Below are 27,216 nucleotides of genomic sequence, written 5' to 3'. Positions count from 1 at the left end.
ATTGAGAGTTTTAATCATAAATGGATTTTGAATCTTGTCAAATGCTTTTCCTGCATCTATTGAGATCATATGAATTTTAGCCTTCGTTTTGTTAATGTGGTGTATCACATTGATTGATTTACAGATGTTGAACCATCCTTGTGTTCTTGGAACAGATCCCACTAGATCACAATGTACAATCCTTTAATGTATTGTATTCAGCTCACTGATATTATCTTCAGAATTTCAGTATCTATGTTTATCAGAAATTAGCTTATAATTTTTTTCAAAAATGTCTTATAGTTTTCAGTGTATAGGTCTTTCTTTTCTTTGGTTACATTTATTCCTAGATATTTTATTCTTTTTGTAATAATTGTAAGTAGGATTGCTTTCTTAATTTTTTTCTCTCATTTTTTATTGTTAGTGTATAGAAACACAACAGAATTTGTATATTGATTTGTACCCTGTAACTTTACTGTATTTGTTTATAATTTCTAATAGTTTTTTTTCTTTCTTTTCCTGGAGTAATTACATTTAGGGTAATTATTGATATAGGCTTTACTCCTGCCATTTTATCTTTTTTATATTGTTGTTGTCATATATATCCATTTTTCTTTCTTTCTTCTTGTGTTTCTGTCCGCCATTTTAGTTTGATGGTTTTCTATAGTATTTTTCTCAATTTTCTCTTTTTACATTTTGTCTCTGTGTCCTAGATTTTTGTTTTGGGATTACCATGTTGTTGGTATAAAACATTTTATAGATATTACTTTTCCACTGATAGTGTCTTCTCTTCATTTTCCTATACAGTTTCCATTGATTTCTTTCTCTCCTTTTATTTATTTTTTTCAAAAGTTGCCCTATTTTATGTTTTGTGTGTGTTACCAAATTGAAATAGCTATAATTATCTTTAATGTCTTACTCTTTAACCTTTATGGTAAGCATTACTATTTAACATTCTATTCTGAAGTAGCTTTGCAATTTTCTAATTCTGTCTATTTCATTACTCAACATTTTGTATACTTTTGCTTTTTTGTTTCAGGTAGAAGAGCTCCTTTCAACATTTCTTAGAAGTCTTTTTGCATTGCGATAATTAGGTGTTCTATTAGCTTTGTGAATTTGTATATCTAATTCTTTTCCCAGGTTTGGGGAGTTCTCAGCTATTATTTCTTTAAATAAGCTTTCTGTTTCCTCTCCCTCTCTTCTTCTGCTATATCCATTATCCTTATGTTGCTTTTCCTAATGGAGTCGAGTAATTCTGATAGAGTTTCTTCATTTTACTTTTTTAGATCTTAGTTTTCTCTTCTCTTCCACCTAAATCATTTCTGGATTTCTGTCCTCAAGCTTGATAATTCTGTCATCTATATGGTTTTCTCTATTTCCAATGCATTCTAATACATTCTTCATCTGAGTTTTTCATCACAATTTCTTTTTGGTTCCTTTTTTTAGTGTTTCACTGTCTTTGGCTAAGTATTCTTTCCATTCATTAATTTTATTTCTGAGCTCATTGAACTTTCTTTTTGAATTTTCTTGTAGCTCATTGGGTTTCTTCATGACAGCTATTTTGAATCCTTTTCAGTTAGATCACAGTCTTCCATGACATTAAGTTTAATTTGCGAAGAATTTTCTTTTTGTGGTACCATGTTCCTGTAATTGGGGGATGAGCGTCTTCATGAATTGTTCTGCTAGTGCATTTGAAGTAGCAAACATGTTTCTGAATTGCCTCTAGTTATGTTTGCGGGCTAATGCTTTCTGCCCTCCACTGCCTTTGTCAATGGCATTGCTCATGTGCTTGGTTTTGTTGCTTGTGCCTCTGAGGTCACTGATGCCTTGTGACTATCAGTGTTTCTGTGTCACGGGTGCCACTGCAGTTCCTAGAGCCTTACATTGCAGGTGTGGCTGTCACTGCTGAGGTACCAGAGTCCTGGTACAAATCCTGCTATTGGGAGGGCTAAGGTTGCAGTTGTTATTGCTTCTGGGTGGTGGGGGGGGTTGTATTTGGTTCGTGGGTGCTTCCAAGGTTCCTGGAACTTGTGATCCTGGGTGCCACAGCAATTACCAAAGCTTCAGGCCACAGGCACTACTGCCACTGGGTCTTGGCCACTGCTGCAGTTCCTGGAGCTTCTGGTCTTGGACATTGCCAAGTTCCTGGAAGCGCACATTATAGGCTCCCCTGTTGTCATAAGTATCAGTGTCTTGGGTATAGCTCCCACTGCTGGGAGGGCCAAGGTCACAGTTACCACCACTACTGGTGGGGGGAGGGGGAGGTCTTGGGTGCTGCTGCAATGCCTGAAGCCTCTGGCCTCAAATGCCACATGATTCTTGGGGCCTCTGGTTACAGGCTGTACCACTGCTGCTCCTCTGGTTTTGTCACCTCCACAAGGTTCAATCCATTCACTTTCAGATACAGATGTAAGGATCTCTCAGACATCTCAATATGCTGTGCATAGGATCCTTTGTTGGACTATAGATATCTTATTGGTTATAATTTAAAGAGGAGAGACAAAAGGAATGGGTCACTCCATCATGATGCTGATATCATACCATCATTAGTAAATGTTTAAGCAGATTATTTGAGAAATGAATAATTCTTTTGAATAACATAAATGGTAGGCCTATGAAATCTGGTTCCCTCAGATACACCAGATTGTATATACAATTGACTGATCAAGGGACAACATCAGAGTACCCCACATGATGAGGCAACAGCCTTTGTTTTCCCGTGGGAGAAACTGATACTCACAGATGAAACATTTACTGTTATCATTTTAGCATTTTACTTAGCATTTACAAAAAGCCCTTCTCTATAAAAGAATTCTAAACAAATTATTTGACCTTGTTGTCATAAATCTATATTATCACCAATCAAAACAGTTTTCTATTAAATTATTATTCTCCTGGTTTAACATCACATGGAAGTTTTAATGAGTAAAATTCTAAAACTATATATTTTTGATTTGGTGCTTCCATAGTGTCTGCTTGAAGTTGAACATTTTGTTATCCCACACATTTAATCACATTGCCCTCCATAAGACTGATTGGCAAAGCTAAAACAATTCTGAAGAAATGTAGAATTTAGACATACTGTGTTTCTCTGAAAATAAGACCTAGCTGGACAATCAGTTCTAATGAGTCTTTTGGAGCAAAAATTATTATAAGACCTGGTCTTATTTTACTATAAGACAGGCAATATAATATAATATGATATGATATGATATGATATGATATGATATGATATGATATGACATGATATGATGTGATATGATATAATATGATATGATATAATATAAATATACCAGGTCTTACATTAATTTTTGCTCCAAAAGACGCATTAGAGTTGATTGTCCGGCTAGGTCTTATTTTTGGGGAAAAATCTAAAATGTAGAAACCCATTCTCTTACATATCATTTCCTGAAAACAGAGCTCAAGGCAGGGGCTCTTGAGAAAGTAATTTTGGAGAGGGGTACTGAAGAAAGCAAGATAGAAGGAAGAAAGTGAGAATATGCTTTTAGTTAAAAATGAGCTTCCAGCTCATCCTATGAATAGCACTATAGAATTGGCTCAACTGTGAGTCATGGAACTTTTATACCCCCAATTAATCAATCATTGGCAAGCGGCTTCTTTAGGGTTGGTGGAGCGGACAGTAATGTCACCACTGAGGTGGTTTTGGAATGGGGCTGATGCTGCGTTCTTGCTAAGGGGTTTTTAAGATGGGAGCACATTCATTTGGCTTTCAGATGGTATATTTGTGCTGTTTGCAGTCAGATTTTGTATGTAGAAATGTGAAGTTATTGTTAACTATCCTGCTATAAGAATGACTTTTAAGAGGAATTCTACAATTTGCTGTACTGACTAATAGGCATCATGGAACATGAAGGCATGGGACTATGTCCTGTGGTGTTTGTTACCGGAAGTATACGGGTAGATTTGAAATGCATAAAGCCAGAACTTAGTCTGCAGAAAGTCTTTCAAATCATTAAACCTATCAAAACTCATGTAACCCCAGAGTAACAGGAGTATATTGAAAACCTGGTCAATGCATCAACAATTTGGAGTGTTTTTAAGATTAATTACTATTCCAGAAAACTCAAAATATCCTATGTGAATTTAATAATAGTCTTAAATATGTTTAGGTCAATTACCAACAGTGGTTTATAAAGCTGATAGTTCAATAATAAAAACAAATTTTCAATCAATAAATCTAGAGGAAATATTAAGTGATCTTTCTTCTCTTTGTAATCAATAATATTACAGTAGTATTGTCATATGAGGAGGCATTCAAAATATAAAGCTAAATATTATAGAGTTATGTCAAATAGTATATTATTAAAAATTATATTTGGACAATTTTGTGATTTCTGTGGTATTCATCAGCACCTTGTAAATTTTTAATTTGTTGTGATCACTTTTCCCATTCTAAATAAATGGTTACTTCCTTACCTAACTTTATTTGAACAAATTTGTACTATATTTCTTAAATATTTTCACAATTATATGAATTTCAGGACATTTAAAATTTGCATTTGGTCTGTGAGCACGTAACAGTGAATATTTGGAGAGAAAAATTATAACATTTGAAAGGCACCTATATTCAGTAAACCTCACAAATCTTTAAAATTCTCAATGTACTTTTTAGATCTATAAAATTTTCATCAACGGTAACGTGTGAAAAATAAGCCCTGTAACACAAAATTGGTAAATAAATGTAAAGTAGTGCATTTTCATAAAACAAAATGTTTAAAGTTATGTGTGTATCATTTTAAAAGATTCCCTGCTTTAATTAATTTTAACTTACTGATCTGCTGGGTGATCAATATCACATTAGATAGGAGCACATTTACTGCAATACAATTATGGAGTTTTCACCATACCTACGATATCATCTCAGCTTATTGACATCTCCTTTCACAGGAAGGCCAAGAGTGGCTTGGAGCTCCTGCCCCTCCCGTCTCCATCTGTCTCAACAAACTCCCTAAATCCTCTAAGTTTGCAATCTAAGTAAATGCAATCCGAACACATATATACAGACACACGGCTTTACATCAAGGTGTGGAATACACTGTCTCTTTTTAAGCTTCTGCTATATAGAAATAGAGAACTTCTATGGATTTCAATTCAGTTTTGTATAACCCAATGTAGTCCATGGAGAAAGACACTGAGGCATTAGGGTTACAAAATAACTTGCCCAAACTCATGATAGGTAGAGAACAGGTAAGCTGGAATTCAATTCCAGATCTGTCTATCCCCAAACTCCACTCTTACTCCTGAGTGTTTCCCCCAGTTCCAACCTTCTCATGGTTGAATCCTTCACTTCACTAACATTTCAGCGTCCTTCTAAACCCATTCAACAAGATTAGACTTCATTCTTAAACATCCGCTGAATTTCTTTGTTCTAGATAAGCCTCATTTTAAGAAAGTATTATAGACTCAGTGGCTTATAAACAACAGAAATTGATTTCTCATAGTTCTGAAGGCTGAAAGTCTGGGATCAGGATACCAGCATGGTCAGGTTCAGGTGAGAACCCTCTTCTGGATTGCATACTAATAACTTCTTATATCTTCCATGGCAGAGAGCAGGGAGAGATGGGTCTCATGTATCGTCATTTTTTTAAAAAAATAAAAGCATTAATCTTATACATGAGAGCTTCTCCCTTATGATCTAATTACCTCCCAAAGGCCCCACCTCCAAATATATCATCCTGGGGATTAGCCCTCAACATTTGAATTTTTGGAGGACCCAAACATTCAGTCCAGAGTAAGCCTTAACAGCAAAACTGATATGAATGAAATCAGTGAAGTATTGGAATAATATTGTTGTCATTGTATATATATATTATATATATATAATATATATATATATAATATATATATTATATATATATACACACACACAAACACACACGCACGCGCTCCCGCACGGAGCCAAAAAAGTATACATATTTTTAAGAAAGAAAAAACTATTTAAACTGTAATACTCAACATACTGATAACAAAAGATGAATACAAGTCACGTTTGACTTCTGCAATTATAAGAGGTGCTCAAAGTGGTTACCATCAATGTCCAGACACTTCTGATTATGGCAAACTACTGCTTGAGCAACATTGACCAAAGTGTCCACTTGTATACATTTTTTTTGTGTATATATATATATATATATATATGTACATATATATTATATATGTATATATAATATATACATGTAAATATGTATATATACATATATACAAATATATGCACACATATACATATATGTATATATATTGCTTTTCTAAAATATAAATTTACAGCATATATAAAATATTTTATTTAAATCATTGAATCAGTATAACACAGACATCACTGAATTTTCAGAAGTATCTCTGAATTTTTAGATATTTAAACATTAATCATTTAGATGTTTATTTCACTCTTTTTGACAGAATCATCCTAAAACTTTGTAACATGTTTTCTTGCTTTCTCAGCACAATATGGAGAATATATATATATACTTCAGATTTTCAGAAAGACCATCTACATTCAACTCTACTACTTTGAACATTTCTTGCAAAAACAAATTCAATAAAAATAGAATATTAAAATAGACAAAAGAACTACACCAAATAACACATGTATTTAACTTACTAGACATTTCTTTGTGCCTTCACTTAAAACCCTTTTACACTTATTGATAATAAAAATTGCTATCATGTATGAACTTCTTATTACAGTAAATATTCTATGCTATATACTTTATATAAATTACCATATTTTACCATGTATTATATGAATTTTTTGCCCAAATTTGTGAGGGAAAAATAAGGATGTGCATTGTACATGGGTAGTACTAATTCTGTATCTATATAAATGTTTTTAATTCTATTATTTATGTTTATGGGTTAAAAGTGTAACTTTAGAAAGCAATAATGACATCTGTACCCAAAATAATACCCTGGAATACGATAATTGGTTTTGTTGAATTTACGATGACCTTGCAATGGCAGAGTTCTTGGCCTTCTAGGATGCATAAACATCGTAAATTTTTACCGGTACATAAAATTTATTGTAGCATGTGTCTCTTGTGTTTTGTAATTATTTGGTACATAAAATTTCTTGTACCATAATATGTTAAAAAGTAAATGCTTAAATTCCTTCATAATACAAAAAACAAGTACCTAAATATAAACAAATAAAAATTTGAATTAAAAAATTAAAATGAAAGATTTTTCCCTGAAAGTTTGGGCCAAAAATGTGGGTACGCATTATACATAGCAGTGCATTATACATGGCAAAATATGGTATCTCAGTATTGTAAGGAGGAATTTGTGCTTAAATGGAAAACTATGCAGATTGTCTGATTCTAGCCTTTCATTGTTTTTGGACTATTTTACAACTCTGCAAGTTGTAAATGGCTAATAGCAATGAAAAATTTTTTCGGTAAACATAAAAATATATTCTTCTTTCCTTCCCCACTGTGAAAAAAAAATTAATATCTATTTGTAGGTTTATTTCTACATTCCTTTACTTCCTATGCTTCTTTGAACTGGATGCAACATTTTATCAATTCTCTCATTATTGAATTAAATAAAATCTTTAATATGTATTTATTTTATAGGAGAGTCATGACTTTATTTCTTGAAAATTACCCTTTAACAAAATATAATCTAACCTGTGTCTTTTAAAAAGAAATTTTATAAAATCTTCTCCCTGATTTTCTAAGAGTTCCCTTGCTCCCTTTCATCACTGTGTAATTTCTCACTCTAAATACAGCCTTATTTTAAGTGTGCATTAATTCTAAATGTGGATCCCTCCTTCGTATTAATATCCATGGATTTGTGAGAGTAGTCTTTCTTATTTGGAGAGGAAAACTTTTGAAATTATTTTGGGATAAACAGTTGGACTTTGTTATGCCTTATTTAACAGAAGTAACTTTAATTTACTCATGTTTTGCATATTTAAAATTTCATATTGTTCCCTGAGATAGGAGGGTAATTGAAAATCTTGGGTAACTGGTGAATCCAGGGAAATGATGAGTTATTTGAGTGAAAGCTTGCTTCAGGACTAATAGGAATTGAATTACAAAGCATATTTTTGATAGGAAACAGTGAAAGGATTGGCAAAATTAAGAGTTTGATTTAAGGAAATATCAGATAATATGTCTTTGTTAACAGGCTTTTAATTACTTAAATGGATTTCCTTCAAAATCTAACTGAACAACTGAAATAGAAACCTGCACAAAGTATCCTTTATATAAAATGGCTAGAAATAGTTGAGAAAAAAAATGAATTCCAATCCTCCCAATATACCCACCACATTTCCATTCGTCAATTGCTAGGGGAGAGTCTTGATATCTATTAGCTAGAATTACAGTGTTTTTCTGGTCAATCTCTGCTTCCTTTTCGGGGATGCAAATGTTTCCCTCTTCTGTTCTTTCTCAATTTTGCAACAGAATAGTTTAGCTCCTTGTTCTTACCTGTCACTACCTGAACAAAAAGGGTTATACAAGATTTTTTAAAATGATGTTATAGAAGTTTCTTAATGAAGCAAGGACTCTAACAGAAATAGACTTTACTACCTTGAGGCTTGGAGCCAAGAAGAAATGGTGAGATGCATTTTCATGGCTGTTTGGGTTTGTTTTTTTTGTTTTTTTTGTTTTTTTTTTTTTCCGGTAGGATGTGCCAATAGGAAATTTAAAGTGTTCTTCTTGATGTAAAAGCCTAGAGCATAAGAAACTATTCTTATGTTTTATGCAAGCCATTTTTTTTTTCTGAGTTCATAAAATCAGGCTGATAATTCACTAAATGCTCTTTTTAAATTGAAATCTTCTGGTTTAAAGTACATCACGTCCTGGAGATTAATCTTTCTTTCTCTGACTTAAATAACAGTCACTCATTTCTTTCTTTTTCTTTCTCTCTTTCTCCCTTCCTTCCTTCCTTCCTTCCTTCCTTCCTTCCTTCCTTCCTTCCTTCCTTCCTTTCATTCTTTCTTTCAACAATATTAAAGTCTGTGTCTAAAATGTCTGACCAGGTATCTAAGAGTTTGAATTTTCAAACTATGGACGTGAGAAATGGTTCATTGATTGGGGTAGTAGGTGAGAAAACAGCTGGTAAGAGAGAAGGGAACAGAGTAAAACTAGAGAAGTTGAAGTAGGAGCGAGAGATGAGGCTGATGCTGTGGGAGAAAAGATGTTTATAGTAAATAAATATACCTTTACCTTACCAGTATAAATGTACTAATTAATTCAACCTCTGTTTTTCTTTATTGAAAAGCTCTGAAAGGTTTTTCCATTTCTGTGTCATTAAAAGCATCAAAAGATTTGATTTTTTAAAGGAAAGCTAAAATAAAGTACTTAAAGTCTATGACCATATTTCACGAGCATGGCTTGATGTGTCCTATTTCAAAAATAATCTGTAACACAAACCAGTTTTTGAGAAAAAAAAAAATACCTCCCTCTTGTGAAGAGGCTGTTTAACGAGTTAAATCCATTCTAGTATTCCTCTATAGAATAACATTCCCCTGAGAAAATTGGCATGTCTATATGAAAAAGTTCTCCATTGGAATAATCACAACTTAAATAGATATAGATGAAATTCTAGAAAGAACACGTGATAGCAAATTAGGAAATAATGCTTTTAACATTCAAATCCCCCATAACGGCCTGCAGGAAATGTTAGTACCTGCCTCAGCATTTGGCATTAGTCATAGTTTATCAAAGATCTCAAGGGAAGTCCTTGAAGTTGTCTATACTTGCAACTCTACTTAGATACTATTTAGTGCATTTCATTTGATTTCCTCTGTGTACAACATAGTAGAACTAAGACCTTTTCTTCTACTTCCTCCCAAAGCCCATCCCTGAGAAAAGAAGGGGTGTTTTTTGCTTCATCACTGGGGCTTGTCAACTGAGTCAGCCATCTGTTTTAGAGAATGGGAAGTAAGACAGTGTTTAAAATGTGAGCATTTTCTCTTTTCCTGTACTCAAGCTCATAGTGTGAGATCAGAAATAAGGCCGCACCCAGTGGGGTTCTGCAACTGGCTTCTCATTGTAATTGCTTGTGAAATTTGGTTGTGAGCATCTCTTCCCCGCTCTGTGTCCAGTGCCTTCAAATCAGTAGTTTGGAATTGGCCATGATGAAAGTAGTTATACTACGGAAATCAGCAAACGCTAAAATCAGAGATTTTAAACCTCCCTGTGGTTTACCAGCACACAGCTGAATGCAACCTGCTTTCTCTTTTAATGCAAGAACTATCTCAGATGAAACTAGACTATTTTATGCAAATAGTTTCTATAAACCACAATAATTCCTTTTGCAAAATTCTCTCATTCCATTTACCAGAGGCATTGCTTCTTGATTTTTTTTTGTCCTTCTCAATTTTAGGCAGCTGGATGTCTTTTGTTTGTTTGTTTGTTTTCAATAATCTCCAATAATCTTGCCTCTTCAGATTTCAGCCATTTTTTTCCATTTAAAAGAAAGTTAAAAACAACATTGTACATAAATGAGAGACCAAAATGTCATCCTCAGAAGCCAGGACAGCAGTTTCTTAACAGATTTGAAACCATCTATATCACATTTGGAGAGAGGGATTTAAGAACTGACTCATGTTCTTAAATCTGAATACCCAAAGAATAAATTCAGAAATATTTGTCTCTATCCTAATGGAAGTTGTGGGGGTGGACAAATCCAAATTATAAAAAATATCTTCACAGCAACATCTATACTGGTGTTTTACCAAATATTTGTGTACCATGGACAAGTTGACGCTTACAATCAATCATCACAGTGGCTACTCTTAGAGGTTAAATAAATATGTTTTGTATTTTTAAATTAATTGATTCCTTTGCTAAAAACATGCAAAAATAATATTATTTTAATTGCTTGTGGGAAAGCAATAATAAATGTTTATCTTTAAGATAGGCTGCTTTGGGATCCCGAGACCAAAGTCAAATGCCTTGTAGCTGTGGTCTTTCCTCCAACTTACTGTGGGGTTTTTACATGGATCACTTAACTTTTCTGTATTCGAGTTTGCTGATCACCTAAGTAGACCTTAGTTAGACCCTAGTAAATGTGGTCTGGGCTAAAATTGTTACTCAGGGTTAATGGAGTTCATTTAGAGCTTTTCACACTCCTTTGAAAAAATGGACTATGAAAATACAAATGTGATTATTTTAAGAGATTTAACACTTCCATTAGGATAGAGACAAATATTTCTGAATTTATTCTTTGGGTATTCAAATTAAAAATATTTCTTAAGTACTTGAAGTGCTGTATTAGGAAATAATGCTTTTAACTTTCAAATCCCCCATAGAGGCCTGCAGGAAATGTTAGTACCTGCCTCAACAGGAGTAATTACTAAAGCTTTTCTTCAGCCAGACACTTATACACTTTCACAATTATTATCATTTTCTGGCAAATACTCATCTTGATACTGAAAAAATGTATATATAGGACAAGGTTTTTTGATTAAACAATAGTAAGCTTGACAAATATCACAACTAAATATATCCTCTTGTTTCTGGTCTAAAACCTGGGAAAAAAAATAAATGTACTTTTTTTTAGTTTAAGACATGGACAAATGGTAAGGGGAAAAATATTGTGTCTTAAAATTTCATATGTTTTTGTTATTGATTATAAAAAATATAGTACTTAAAGAGTATTGCCATGGTTAGTCTATCTAGTGGCATTATTTATTTTATTATACACACAATTCCATATTGTTTTATACCAGAAAAAAATAGCTGAAAATTGTCTGAATAATTCTATAATAAACAAATGCCTATTAACTTTTTTAAATTTTCCCAAGTAATTAGGGAAGTAGGGGAGCTTGAGTTCAGAACTCATATTTTCAATGCGGTTACTCCCTTTTTTTTTTGTAGATATAACTAATTTCTTTTCATAACTAACAAATGTAGATGTAGATTTTTATTTTCCTGTGATAAGAAATTTTAAAACTCATTTTTAAACAAGCTCTTATAGAGACCTTATACTTACCTAAAAGCCACTTTTATTTTGTTCTATGGATGTGATTGTGTAAAATTCATTTCTCATTGTCATTAAGTACCAACATTAATTTGGTTTTAATGGTACTTAACTTTGTTTGGACTTTGAGAGATTTGATGATCAGTTATAGAATGAGCCTTTTTATATTTGATGCGTCTGTGAGAGTTAGGAAAAAATATTCCTCTATTCTTATAAACAGACACACAAAAATGTGGTCTCCTCACTGATGAAATGCTGACTACCTTTGATGCTTTTCTTTACTGTGGGCTCACATAACTGATGACAAGGTGATTGCTTTCAGTGTTGGCAAACTAATTCTCAGTACAGGCTATGAAATATATATTCCAGACTCTAAGAGCAATATATCTTGTTTTGTGGGTTTTTTATAACTTATCCTCTGACACTTCTCCTTATTATTTTCTAACGTCTCATTGTAACATTGTGGGGACAGAGCCCCAAAAAAGCAGTTTCCAGGCTTTCGGCCTCACATAGAAAGGTGCTGGCTCAGGTAGTAAATGGCCGTCGACTGTGATCAAATGGCCATCAGCTGTGGCTAGTTGGCCATCAGCTGTAACCAGTGAGCCATTGGGCACTAATATAACTGCCGTGGCTAGGCTAGCAGAAAAAAGGGGGGAGCTAGCAAGAAGATGGGGGCTGAGTCTGCAAGCGGCACAGTGAGGGTTGAGAATTGTGTTGCTCCTGGTTCCTGTGTCTCCAACCCAGCCGCCAGTGAGAGTATAGTGGTATAACTCCCCTACCTATGGCTCCGTGGGTGTTCCTTTTTGGCCTCACCATGTCCTGCGTTCTTATGTGGGGAGCGGGACCAGAGACCCCGCAGGACACCCCGCATGACAAACATCCTGGATTCTGGCAACGGCTGACCTATGACTCTTAAGATTTTATTTTTCAGGATTTAGAACTAATTTTCATTGGAAATGGAAATTTTCACAAAATTCACTTAGAATATGGAAATTAAAGCTATGGAAAGAACATTACAGATTTTTAACTCCATTATCTTAGCGTTAAAGAAATTGAGGCCAAGAAAGTTTGTTGAAGTTTTTCCACAAGGACTCACACTTAATGTCCCAATTCTTTGGTCATGTTCCAGTCTCTTTAAACTATCCGACTAGGAATATAAATAGATAATTATTTATCTGTTACTAGCCAATAATGGCTTATCCCATTAGAATCTATTTACTATGTTGAAGTATGTCTTCTTAAGTTGGAAAATGAGTGTTTGAGGAAAAATATTAGGGAGTGTTTGGGGAAAAATTTTAGAGACATAATATATTCAGTATAGAAATTTGTATCCTATGATATAACAAATATCTTTTGAAATATATCAAACCAGGGACTAAATTCCAGTATGACATTGTGAGGTGCTCTGCTGACTCACTCCCCAGTGAAATTTTTGAAAATTATTTATTTAAAAAATAATTTAAAGACTCTGAAAATAGTTCTAAAGGCAAACAGAAAATGTAGAAATATTTACTCAAAAATATCTATGAAAATTTGTTAACAAAGGCAAGAGTCTGAGGTATTTGAACCAAGATTGCTCTCTCCCTCTCTCCTCTCACTTCAGTGAAACAGATTCCGTTCTAGACCTATAGCCACGAACAGAGGCTTCACTCTTCCCCTACATTCATGTCAGAGGGCTTTCTACCCAGAAGGAGCAGGACTTCAGATTTTCTAATCCTGCCTCCAGCTCCCTGTTGTTGAGTCTCACTTCAGGGAAAGTATAATTGGTAAGTGGGGGTTCCCTTCTTCTCCTGTGACCCCATTTACTTATCAGAGGTTCTGCCTTGGGTACAAAATACTGAGATAGTGCGGCCCAATTGCACTTACACTGGATTGTGAAGTAGTGTTTCTATACCAAGGGAAGCAAGCTGCTCTCCCTTTCTACTGAGCATATAGCCTCAAGGACAGGGAAGTCACTCAGAGAAGTTTGCGATTATCTCTACCCCAGTTTAAGAGTCTTGGCTCAGATTTTTTTTTTTTTTTTTTTTTTTTTTTTTTTTTTTTTTTTTTTTTTTTTTACTGGGGCTGGGAAAGTCAGCCCATGAAGCAGATAGCTTCTAATCTTTTCCAACAGAATTGGCCTCATTTGCAACAGACTGTGGAGAAGTTAAAACCTAAGGGCTTCTTTAACTCTCAAGAATAGCGGAACTTGTGGTGAAAGACAATCAGGAGGACATTTGTAGATTTAATAATGTGCAACCTAGATTGTATAGTGCTACTTTGGAGGATAAAAACCACAGAATAAGATAGCTGGAAAAAGCCCTCTTAAAGTCAGAACAAATACCAAATATAGACTTTAGAAGCCATGCTTTTAAAAGTGCCCTACTTTGATTGGATTAGTTTATAAAGCAATTTATGCTCCAGGATATTTCTGAAAACAATAGAGCAATCAGTCAGAAATTAGTGGAGATCAACAGTTGGATGTGGTGAGAGAAAGAGGGAAAAACAGTCCTACCAATATCACTGCTTTCAAAAAGTTACTCTGGACATATTGAGGAATAACATCAGAGACAAGGCTTATTGGAGGGGAGAGTAGATTTCACTAAAATAATCCAGCCAGTCACTAAGAAATTTCAAAAGCAAATAACAATAACAAGCTTTCGAAGGCAAGGTGCAGTATCAAGAGTAGCTACAATATTATATCTCAAATGTCCTATATTGAACAAAAAATTACAAGACATACAAAGAAACAGGCAAGTATATTCTAGATGACAGGAAAAAACAAACAAAAAAAACAAGCAACACAGAATGTTTGTGAGCTCAACCAGATGTCAGTATGACAGAAAAAAAAGTTTTCAAAAACCATTATAAATAGGGTCACGACTAAAGGAAAGCATAGTTTGAAAACTTAAAGATATGTATGATGGCAATGTTTTACCAAACAGAAAATATCAATAAAGAGAATATGTCAAAAAGAACCAAATGGAAATTCTTGAATTGAAAAACAATAACAAAAGTTCACCAGAGGGGCTTAGCTGTAGATTTGAACAGGCAGATGAAAGAATTTACAAGAGGATAGACTGATAGAGATTAAGCAATCTGAGAAAACAAAGAGAAAACAATGAAAAGAAATGAACAGAGCCTCAGAGAAATGTGAGACACCATTGAGTGCAGCATCACACGCATAATAAGTACCAGAAGGAGAGGCGAGACAAAAAGGAACAGAAGAACTATTTGAACAAACAACAGCAGTAAACTTCCTAAATTTATTTTAAAACAATTGCCTTCACATCCAGAAAGCTCAATGAGTTCTACATAGGATAAAAGCGTTTGTGTTTATCTTTTCTTTCCTGTCTATCTTGTTTATCATATTTGTGTCTCTTTAGATGCACAAATGGACACATCATGGTAAACACGTTGAAAGTCACAGACAAAGAGAAAGTCTTCCAAGCAAAAGAAAAACAACTTTTCACTTACAAAATAATCCCAATAAGATATCCACTGATTTCTCAGCAGAACAATGTGTACCAGAGGCAGTGGGATGACATGTCCATTCAATATTTAATATACTCAAAATGAAACACAACTGTCAACCAAGAATGCTATATCCAGCAAAGCTATCTTTCAAAAATGAAGGTGAAATAATTACTTTTCCAGATAAACAAACACTGAATTTGTTGCTACTTGATCTGCTTACTAAAAGTCCTAAAAGATGTTCTGAAGGCTGAAAACAAGTAATCCCAGACAGTTACTTGGATCCACATGAAAAAACTTTGAGCTCCAGTAAAAATAATTATGTAATCATAAAAACCAGTAGAAATATATTTTCTATTTTTTTAATAACTGATCAAAAATAATTATATAAAATAACACACGTACAATTCAATGTTGGGCCTATAACATAGAAATGTAATATATGTGTACTATATTTTCCAAAAACAATACAAAAGAGGTGGGTGATAACAAAGCTGTATTGGGCCAAGAAAATGACTAGGACAATAATAATTATAACTATTGCTGGGATTGTAATATTAACAGATATAATATGTATAATAATAATAGTACCACCAAAAGGGAAAAATAGGAACATATTTGTACAGAAGTAACATTTGTATATCTCACTGGAACTAATGTAGTATAAATCTGAAGCTGATTCTGATAAGTAATGATATATATGGCAAACCCTAGAACAACTAACTACTGAAAGATAACTTAAAAATATAGTAAAAAAAAAAATAATGAAATTAAAATCTACATTAGAAAATAGTCACTTAATTCAAAATAAAACAGTTAAAGGAGGAATAAAGAAATGTATGAGACAGCAAAAAAAAATAATGAGAGATGTAAATCCAATTATTAAGAATAATATTAAATGTAAATGGATCAAATAATTCAATAAAAAGAGGGATTGTTAGATTAGGTTAAAAACATTATTTAACTATATGTTGTCTGTAAAACACATACTTTATTTTTATTTTTTTATTTTTTTTATTTTATTTATTTATTTTTTTAAATTAAAATTTATTGGTGTGACAATGGTCAGTTCTCCTTTCATCACCATATATTTGACCACGTTTACACTCATCTACTACTCCTCTCCCCTCTTTTTTCTTTTTAATGTGTCTTTTTTTTTTAATTTATTGGGGTGACAATTGTTAGTAAAATTACATAGATTTCAGGTGTGCCATTCTGTATCACATCATCTATAAATTACATTGTGTGTTCACCACTCAGAGTCAGTTCTCATTCCATCACCATATATTTGATCCCCCTTACCCTCATCTCCCACCCCCCAACCCCCTTACCCTCTGGTAACCACTAAATTACGTTCCCCAGATTAATTTTCAAACCCCGTGGCCATCTTGTGGTTACTGATTGTTTTCTAATCCCCTCCCCTTCCTCCTTACCCCCACCCCCCCCGCCCATCTAGCAACCCTCAGTTTTTCCTCTTTGTCTCCAAAACTTAAAACACATACTTTAGATTCAAAGATACAAATAGATTGAAGGTAAAATTGATAACACCATGGCTTAATCAGTCCTTTGGGCTACTTTCAGGATTAATCCTAATTCATTATAAGATTCTTGTATATGCAAGCATATGCTCAATGTCCCAGAAAATATAAGGATGTTTCTAATTTATAAAGAGTGGGGGGAAAAAAAAACAAAACTCTACTGCAAAATAGAGTCAAATCTGTATCCTACATATAAGATCGAGGTTATTCACAAGAGGGAAAATTGGAAAAATCAGGAAAGGATTCTGGAAAAGATGGAACTTGAGAGATGGACAGAATTATGATGTGAGGCTATGAGGCACAATCAAGGCATAAACACGGACACAAATGTAGAATTTATAGTTTTTGAGTCAATCAATGGTATTGAAATTGTTTGGCCAAAAAGTAGCTCTGCTTAGATCTGTCCTTTAGAAATATCAATCTAGATGAAAAGATAGTAAAAATGGATTCATGTTCTGTTCTGTTTTATTTTTCATTTTATGCACATAGCTAGAGTAAGAGAAAGTAACATGCTTGAACTGCCTTTTGTTTGTTGTTATTTTCATCTCCTCCTGTCTGAGAATGCCCCTCCTTTAATTTCTTTTATGGCTTTTGAGAGGCTGGCAAAATCCATGTGGGCTCCTGCAGAATTTAGGAATGAAAAATTGCCAATGTACTGTACATATTTTAATTATCTTTTCAATAGCGAAAGAATTAAGAATGTATATAGAAATGGAGTAATTTAGATTAATCATAATTGTGTGTATTTAACTCTAAAAATAGCTGACATACAAATTGTCTAATTCTCTAAAAAACAAGGTAAATTCATCCTTATCACAAATAATCCACTGTCATATTCCTTAAGAAAAAAAGTCATTGATATTAAAAAACAATATAGTTCCATGGTAGTTAAAAGTGCTCTATGCAGTAAGTTTTCAGGACCTTATCTATGATATAAAGTAAGATTCAACTACATTTTTCTTTATAGAAATGTATACTTTTGGACTTAAAGGATTTCAGTTAGCAGCTTATTATTCTTTACAGATATTAAAAAAATGAATATTAATACTGCTAGGAAAGAGTTGACTTCTTGATAAGTACACTTTTCAGGTGTAATCTAAATGTTTTCACCCTGGTCATGAATACTCAGTCACAGAGAAATCATGTGTCAGACAGATCAAAATATCAAGTTTGTAGTCCCATCTCCATGTAGAGCAGGACATTCTTTTTGATGTAGATGAAAAAGGGGCTGCCACATACTAAACCTGACAAGCTCAGAGGAGGCCAGTATGATAGGCCATACAAACTCAGCGACCAAAATTTATAACATAGGATAGTCTGAACATAAAAATTCCTAACTAAAAGCAGGTCATGGCAGGTAGTCAGATCCTAGGCCTGTAGCTTCTTTTACAAAGGTCAATCTTTACCTTAAGTGAGCCTGTCTATTGTCTTTTTGCATCTAAGGTAACATACCCTTAGAATGTCAGGTAATCCCTTTTTCTGGGCACCCCAGGGAATAGCCCACTGCACCAGAGCACAAGACCACAGAACCCCTCATTGTTATCTTGTTCCCCGCACACGATCTCTTTGCTGTAAATGTTCATTATTAACTATCCTGTGCCCACCCATGTAAAAGGTCTGTGACTCTGTTTTATTTTTTATCCAATACCAGAAATTTCCCAGCTATGCTTTCTCTCACCCCCTTAATATACCACCAATGGATTTCATGTAACCCTCCTTACATCTCTTACTTTGATTCTAATATATAAAATAAGCTGCAAAACTGCCATTCTCCAGAGCATTTTTCTCAATCTGTTGAGATTTTGCTTCCCAGCAGTTGTCATCAGTTTGGCTCAAAAAAACTCATTAAAATTCTCTACAAGGTTTGGACATTTCTTATGTTGACATTGACAAGTCTTATGCTCCCCCTTTTTTGTAACAAGTGTTTCTTTATGATTCCCTGTGACAACTCTTACAAACTGACTAATGGGAATAATACTACCAAATGTTTTCCTTAATGATGAAATGGCAGTATTTTAAAGACTAGGCTGCTCACAAACAGATGGCTCTGCAGATGAATTTTAAATTCCTGATTTCAAAATTAGGATTATTGCTTTTGCCAGTAGTGGGCAAATGGCAATTTGTCATTAGAGATGCTCTGCTAATTGATGTGTTCACACACTTTCCAGATTTATTTATTTATTTATTTATTTATTTATTTATGTATTTATTTATATTCCACCCTAAAGAAACATATAAGCGAATTTTCATATTGCCCAATGTATCAAGTATTTTACGTTTTGAAAGGGTAAACTAATGTACTAATGAGAAATAATAAGTCCCGAGGAGTAATGCAAAGGTGTTAAAAAAATAACTGAAAAATGCATTCAAATCCCCACTCCATGTTAATTCCTATGGTGTTGGATCAGGAGAAATATAAGAAAAAGACCCCGACGCTATACTTAGAATTTCCCCCTTTTTCTATTAGGTGACCACTCATTTCACATACACTAGTCTTAACCAACTTTTTCTTCCTGTAACATGACCCTCTTCAGAAGCCTTCAGGAACTTACATCAGGAAACTCCAGCGGGTGACCATACTCCCCTCGGTTTTGAGGGTCCACACTAAAATGACCATGGGTGATGAGCAAGGCACATTTAAAAACAACAAAAACATACAAAGGCTGCCATATAACACCTTTGTCTCTGAGAATTTCCCAACCTGAAAGAGCTCTTAGTGAGAGACCTCTTAGAAACCAGGCTCCCTGTACCTAGCTTCTTTAACAACCACTTACAGAGAGCCACTGTCAAAGGTCTGACAAGTATCAACTCATGCCATTGAAGGGAAGCAAAATTTTCCCACCCTGAAGCTGCCTTTTGGGATATTGATTTTTAGCTGTCTATTAAGAAATAAGACTCAGAAAAAACCTTAGGCCCTCCCCCCTTTCCTGCCCAAGAGATTCAGACAGAAAAAGCTGCTTTAAGAAGGGAGCCTGGCCTCAATCACTTTAATAAACTTCACCCTAGATTAGTCAGGAAGACGCCAAGCTTGTTAGCCAGATAGCCCCTATGTCCCATTGTTTCTGAGTTTCTCAGCAAGAATTTTCTTACCATGTATGTTCCGTTCTTCAACTCCCTGTAAACCACTTATTCTCACTTTTGATATCTAAGCCCCTGCCCCCCATTTTCTCTTTTGTCCAAAATGTCTTATGTACCCAATGTTGCCTTACCGTGTTTGGAATTTTCATGCTTAGGTGAATTCCCCATGCACATGTATTAAGATTTGATTTTCTCCTCTTAATCTGTCTCTGTTAATCTGATCATTGGCCCAGCAAAAAGAATTTAGAAGGTGGGAGGAAAAGGAAAAGTATTCTTTTTTTTTTTCCCCCTCACAGCAACTGTCAAAGAAAGGCAGGTACTTGGATGCCCTTCTTGGGATGCTTGTCCTGCTGTTGTTTGTTGTTCTTGCCTTTGATTTTGTAATGCAGAGGCTTATATGGTAAATTTAAAAAATTCCATGAGCAATCCAAGACATTTTCCTCTTGAGATGCAGTGACCAAGCAAACAAACACTGGCATTATGATAACACCGCCTTGGGCTCTCCCACATCATCTCATATGATCCACACAGAGGCACTGGGGGGGAGTTTGGGAGTTATGAATTGGTCCTCTTTCCAGATTAGGGAACAAGAGATCTGAGAGTTCAAGTGACTCCTTTATGTCACTCTATTCTGACAGCAAGTGGTAGGAAGATAGCAAACATTCACGCCATGTATCACTAATGCATCTTTGAGATAAAAATAATTGCTCACTAGTTTTTAAATGGGGACTGTAAATGGATTTATAAATCTCAGCTATCTTCTCTTTAGCAGTGCACAATTTCCTTTAAGAAAATTTCAATTTTATTTCAGAGTATTTAGGGCAACTGAACATGGACCTTTGCTAGTATTCTTTTCTTTCTTCTTTCTTTCTTTCTTTCTTTTTTTTTTTTTTTTTTTTTTTTTTTTTTTTTTACCATTACCCATTATCACTTGTGAAAACAAGCACAAAATATAGAACCATGAAATGGAGTGACACGAGTGACAGACTGAACAATTTTTGTACGACATGGGAATATTTTTTACTGCTGATGTTAAAAACAGTATTTCCTCCAGGTAAAATGAAGGGCATTTTCCCAAGTCATTGTAAACACTTCGGAAAAGAAAAGAAGGAAAGAAAGCAAATGCAATTGCTTTGCTTTAAACTCAGTGGCCTGAGAGGAATGTCTCAGAAGTCATCACGACAATGTGTGTTTTCATATACTGACTCACAGGATCAGCATCAAAACATAACTCATAAATAATAAGTGAAGAGCTCCATGTGTCTTTGGCAACTACTGTGTGCCAGGCAATTTTCTAGATGCTTTACTCACCCATCTCATGGCACCTTCACCACAGAGGAGGTGGTCATTCTGCAGATGAAGAAAAGGAAGCTTCGAGAGATTCCCAAACATTTTCAAGGGCATACAGCTAGGAAGCATTGTTCTATGTATGTATGTATGTATGTATTCATTCATTTAAATCCTAATGAAAATACTTCACTATAGTTATTTCTGTTTCCTTTTATATCTGAGAAGTCATGTCAGGGTATTCAAGTGGCTTGTCCATGGTCACATTTCAAGCAAATGGCAGAGCGAGTCAATTAATGCACCGTTCCGTTGCTGTAGGCGGGCCTCTCTGATACTGTGCTCCTCACAGGGTGGTCAGATGGGCAGCACAGCACCACCTAGGAGCTCATTAGAAACGCAGACTCTCAGGCCTCACCCAGAACTGCAGTATCAGGATCTGCATTTTCACATCCTCCGCCCCATCAAGTGATTCCTGTGCACATCAGGTCTGAGAAGCACTACACTCATTACTCTGCTCCCCTCAAATAGCCAGCTTGACCACACCCTGAATATTTCAGTGTTTCTAAAGCAGCTGATGACTGTTCCCAGCAGGAGTCACTTTCCAGAAGCCACCTGAGATGGATGGGCATCTCTCTTCCCTGGCCCTACTGGCTGCAACTCTGCCTGATCCCACCCCGAGCCCCCACCCAGACCTCACTTTCCATGCCATATATAGACTATTCAGTTCCAGGTAGAGATGAACGGCTAAATTCTCTTTTCAATTGAACTTAACCATATGAAACAACACTAACCCTTAAAAGCTGGTTCAATTGTGGCCATGCTGATCATTTCTTTCCCAAGTGACTCTCAAGAGCTCTTCAGTTCGATGAGTCTCTGTTGTCTCACAGTTGGGGACGAATGAGCTCGTGTGCCTCATGGTCCTTTGTGCTGCACACCTGGGGTTTTGCTGAGTGGAGAGTTTCCCGGAAGACTTCATTATTTCAATCTTATTATCTCTAAATGCACTTGTTATCATCTGGATAAGACCTGATTGCAAAGCCGCATACTGCATTCACTCTTTCCTGTCATTTTCTGTAATGTATACAATATAATGTGTAAATATGATTGGGTCTGTCCCTTAGTGTCAGATCGAAACTATCGAGAAACACATGTCTTTTGTAATGGAATGCTTCAAGGCAACAGGAAGGAGCACAGAAATGTGGGCACCAGTGAAAAATACCAGTAAAAGGTCCAGGTTCAGTGGCCCTTAATTCTCTGAAATAAAATTGAAATCTACAGCATAGAACACCTTAAGACTTGGATGAATTTTTTAAAAATATGAAACAGCAAATTCTTGTTCAACAGTTTGTACTATGCAAAGCACCTTCTCATTGTCAGTTACAACAATCCGGGATCTAAGTATTGTCGTCCTAAATTTACAGATGAGGCAAGTGAGGCTTGGCCTCGATATGAGTCTGAAGTCAGACTGAGGTTTTTTTTTACAGAATATTTAGGAGTGTTGAGAAACCTTATGTTAGACCTCACATTATGATTGGTAATTCAGAACCAGTTATTTTTCTTTTAGGACCACCCCCATTTATTCAGGTAATGATTTATTAAATGAAGTTATATATCTATCTATGTCTATCTATAGCTATATCTATATCTACATTTATATCTATACATAGATAGATATATATCTTCATTATTCTAAGAGCAAAAAATGTCACTAATAAGCAAAATGTCATTTATTTCATTTTTGGTTTTCTTAAAGAACCTAATGATAAAACAAGTTTTCTTAGTGGACAAAAGTGGCTTAAAATATATATGACTCAGCTTCTTCCCTGGGTTGGTTAAAATAATAATGGTTAGGCTATAAAATCTGCTTTGATATTATCTCTTGATTTTCTTTATAGCATTGAAGTTATAGTTTTGTTTATCCTAATGTCTTTGTTTCATTTTCTCTTTGACTAAATGTAAAAAAATATCATAAAAACTTAGAGGCCATTAATTTCAACCTCCTCGTTAAACCTCTTATCTAAATATTTTAAAGAAATTTATAAGTTGCTCCAATTATTTAGAGATTGTTCTTAATCAAATTATTCAACTTTGCTTTAATGAGCAATTTCTGCAGAGACTGTTTTCAATTATAATTTCAAGCATAAGAGAGATTATGATAGATTGTTATTCTTCTAAAGCCAAAAGCCACTCTAGCTGCTTAAAAGTATAATCATGAGTAGGTAGTATATTCCAAAAGAATAAGGGCTGTATCCTCAGTGTGCATGTAGCATCTAGCAAGTAAAATTTATTTACTAATTCATTCAATAAAGATTTATTGAGCATCAGGCACTATGATAGATTCTAGAGATACTTTGGAAATCAAGACACATATTATTTATTGTCTCTCCTACTAAATGGTGACTCTTATGAGGTCACAGTCTTTTTATCTTATTCATTGCTGCCAAAATGGTGCCTGGCATATAATTGTTGCTCAATAAATGTCTGTTGAATGAGTGAATGACATAAACAAATAATGTCATCAGTCTAGTAGCTAAGTAAAAACAAACAAAACATATGAGATTATTTTCAAATTATGACAATTACTTTGAAGGAAAAAAAATACCCTAAATGCTGACAGAAAATAACAGTGGAAAATGTTTGTGTTTTTTTTGTAACCACTGTTTTTTGTGGGTGTTTTTGTTTGTTTGTTTTGTCATAACCACTGTTGATAAAGTCTTACCTAATTTGCCTAATTATGACTATGGAAAGAGCAATGTAATTTATAATTTTTTATGGTGGATAACACTACTCTATAATTTGAAACAATGAAGTATCTTATTGGAGCAGTTTGGGGGTAGTCCTTTTAAGAAACATCGAAAATTTATTTATTCAACTGTATATAATTAGTGCCTGTCTAGCACCAGGCATTATCCAAGATTCTGAAAGTACAGCCACAGACATCACAAACAGGGTGAGGAATCTGGGATCATGCTTGCTCTGGGCTTCTCCAGCAATAGAATCTTGGGGTGATTCCCAAGGTCACTAGCTTCAAGCGTGTGAATCAGGACAAACACAGGTTTGGGGAGATGATCTCTTAAAGGGTCAGGATTCAGGGCAGATACATGATAAAAACTCCTTAAGACACATTTAAGGTCCAAGTCATCCCACATCATGGTAATAACTATTCAAATAGTCATCTATAGCTTAAAGATCTGGTCAAGTATCATTTAAAATCTCTGAGTTTTAGTTTCCTAATTGGTAAAACGGGAGAACCAAGCTAGTTGTCACTTAGAGACTCCTGGATACCTAAGCAGTTCTCCAGGATGGGTTCCAGTGTGGTGCCTTAAACATCTCCTCCTTGCATTAAATACTTAGTATAAATATGTAACTTAGGAATAAGGCATGGTTTAGGTTCTGAAGAGAGCAGAGAGACTGTGTTTTCTAATATCCTGTGGGTTCCAACACAACCTTCTTCCCTTCTTATTTCCATCCTTATTAAGCTTTTTTGTATCTTTTATTTTCTCATTCTTCTGCACCCCCTTTCTATGTCACATGCACACCTCTGATAGGCACACATCTCTGTGATTCCATTTCTCCTTTTCCTCTTTCACACAATCTTTTTATCGTCCTCAATTTTAGGACTTTATTTAGTGACTCAATTTAGTGACTTTATTTGTGCATCATGCAGATTAATATTTACATGTCTCTCCAGTGCTAGGTGGATAAAAGTCCCCCCCCACCACCAAAAATATAGCTTTCTCCAATTTCCTTCCTTTGAAAATCTATTATTTAATTCAATAATTATTAATTGAGCATTGCCATGTGCAAGAGATATGGAATAAATTTGTGGGTGCATCAGCCACAGCCCCTGTCTTTCCAAAGTTGACAATCAGAGGAAGAACGTATATGGCATATGCTTAAACAAACAGGAGACTTATTGAAATAAGTGCTCTGAAGAAAATAAAGTACATAGATAGCAGCAGACTGGTGTGGGGATGGTCAAGGGAGACATTTTTGAGTATGTGGCATATAAGCAGACCCCGCAAGGATGTGAAGGGCCAGCCATCCGGGGCATGCCTGACAGCCACATCAATCGGTGTGCAAGACTTGGGGTACAACAGATAGTGTTTTAGAAAATTTGTCTACTGAGGTAGATTTTTTTTTTTTTATGGGAGAATTAGAAGACAGTAGAGTCTTATATGTACATGTATAGCCCTGACCCTATGTTGTGTTCCAGACGCATCTCTTCATCTGGATGCTTCAAATACAACTGAAAGTCAGCCTGTTCGAACATGGATTTACTACCTTCCTCTGATTAGCCAACTCTTCCTCCAACTGTCTCATGTCCAGAGGCACTACTACCATAAATAAAAATCATCCAATCTAGACACTTCAGTTATTCCCATGCTGTTTTCATTCCTAAACACCTAAGGATCTGACCTCTTTCTCCACTGTTCCTGCACTTCCTCTGTCTTGGTTTTGGCTGCCAACAGCTCTCCTCTGGGTCATTCCGGTAATGTACTAGCTGGCGTATCCTTGGTGTCTTTCTACTTCTATCTGTTGCCCTCATAGTGTCACCAGGGAATTCTGGTGATTATGGTGGCACCATAATCATGCATAGGATCACACCTAAGAGGGACAGGCAAAGTGTCTCACAAGTCTTCCAATCTGTTTTCCCGGCATCATTCCCGTCCCCCAGGAGTCACTCTATTCTCCCACAATGTCCATGGCCTGGGGAAGCCACTCTCTTTAATATTAACTTCCTTTGTATAAACTCTTCTGTTTCAATGATCTGTCTTTCATTTCTCTGCCAAATGAGTACCTACACTTCCTTAAAATCCCACCTGAAATGTTTCCTCCCTGTGTAAAGCCCATGTTTTACTAGCCACTAATCCTCACTGAGAATTTATTTCTTCCTCCTCCATACTTATACTCTATTTTACTTATCAATATAGCTTTCTTGCCTGAATCTTTACTAATGAATTGTATAGTCCTGAACAGTAGTGCCAATACACATTTATCTTTTATGCCAGCACGTAAAATAGTGTCTGATCTGAAACAAAACTGAATATGTATTTATTAAACTAATAATAGATTGTCTGAAGGAAGCAGAAATTCATTAGAAAATTCCCTTCCAAACTATTATCCATTCAGAAGTAAGCCTTTTCCCTCTGCCATTATAAAAATGATATAAACATATAATGATCTTAGAATATATATATGAAAAAAGTATTTTGCCCTTTACGTCATAATCACAGTATATGCTGAAACTCCTTGTAACTCAGTCTATTCAAGGAGTTGCATGCAAAGAAGCACAGCACAGAAACACAAAAGCAATACAATGGCATCTATGCTAACCTCTAGTGGAACCTCTTAGAGTGAAGTGAAGGGGATTTAATTCCTATTGGAGCCACATTTCTGAAATATTATGACTCTCCTTTTCAAACATCCCACCTTGGTCTTCCACATACTCAATCCATTTCTATTCATTTAAAATAAGTATTCCACTGAAACACCTGCCTTTTCTCTTCAGGCCTATTTGGTATAGAACAATTTTGCCTTTTCATGCCTTCTATCCATGCCTATTTCTTCCATTGTCTCCTGATTCTAAATGGCATGTAATCTGGGAACCAAAGTAACAACAAGTTTCCATTATGTGAATGAGGAGAATTCACAAATAAACATATTTGCTCAGTGTATACATTACTTAAGCATTGCAAGTTAAGACAGGTGTTTGCTTGATTGAGTATAATTTGATTTTTAAAATGGAATTGACTATAATTCCAAATGAGAGAAAGGTAAAATTCATAATACATATCGAATATGTTTGCTTTGTAAAATGGAGACACTATTTTTTTTAAAAAATTATTTAACCCCTTATGTTCCTTATCCTAGATTTATATCATCTCATAAACACTTGGACACAAGCTGTCAATTACTTTCTCTACTATGA

Source organism: Rhinolophus ferrumequinum, unplaced genomic scaffold (genome assembly GCF_004115265.2).
Source record: "Rhinolophus ferrumequinum isolate MPI-CBG mRhiFer1 unplaced genomic scaffold, mRhiFer1_v1.p scaffold_87_arrow_ctg1_1, whole genome shotgun sequence".
Taxonomy (NCBI): Eukaryota; Metazoa; Chordata; class Mammalia; order Chiroptera; family Rhinolophidae; genus Rhinolophus; species Rhinolophus ferrumequinum.
This window is presented reverse-complemented; position numbering follows the sequence as displayed.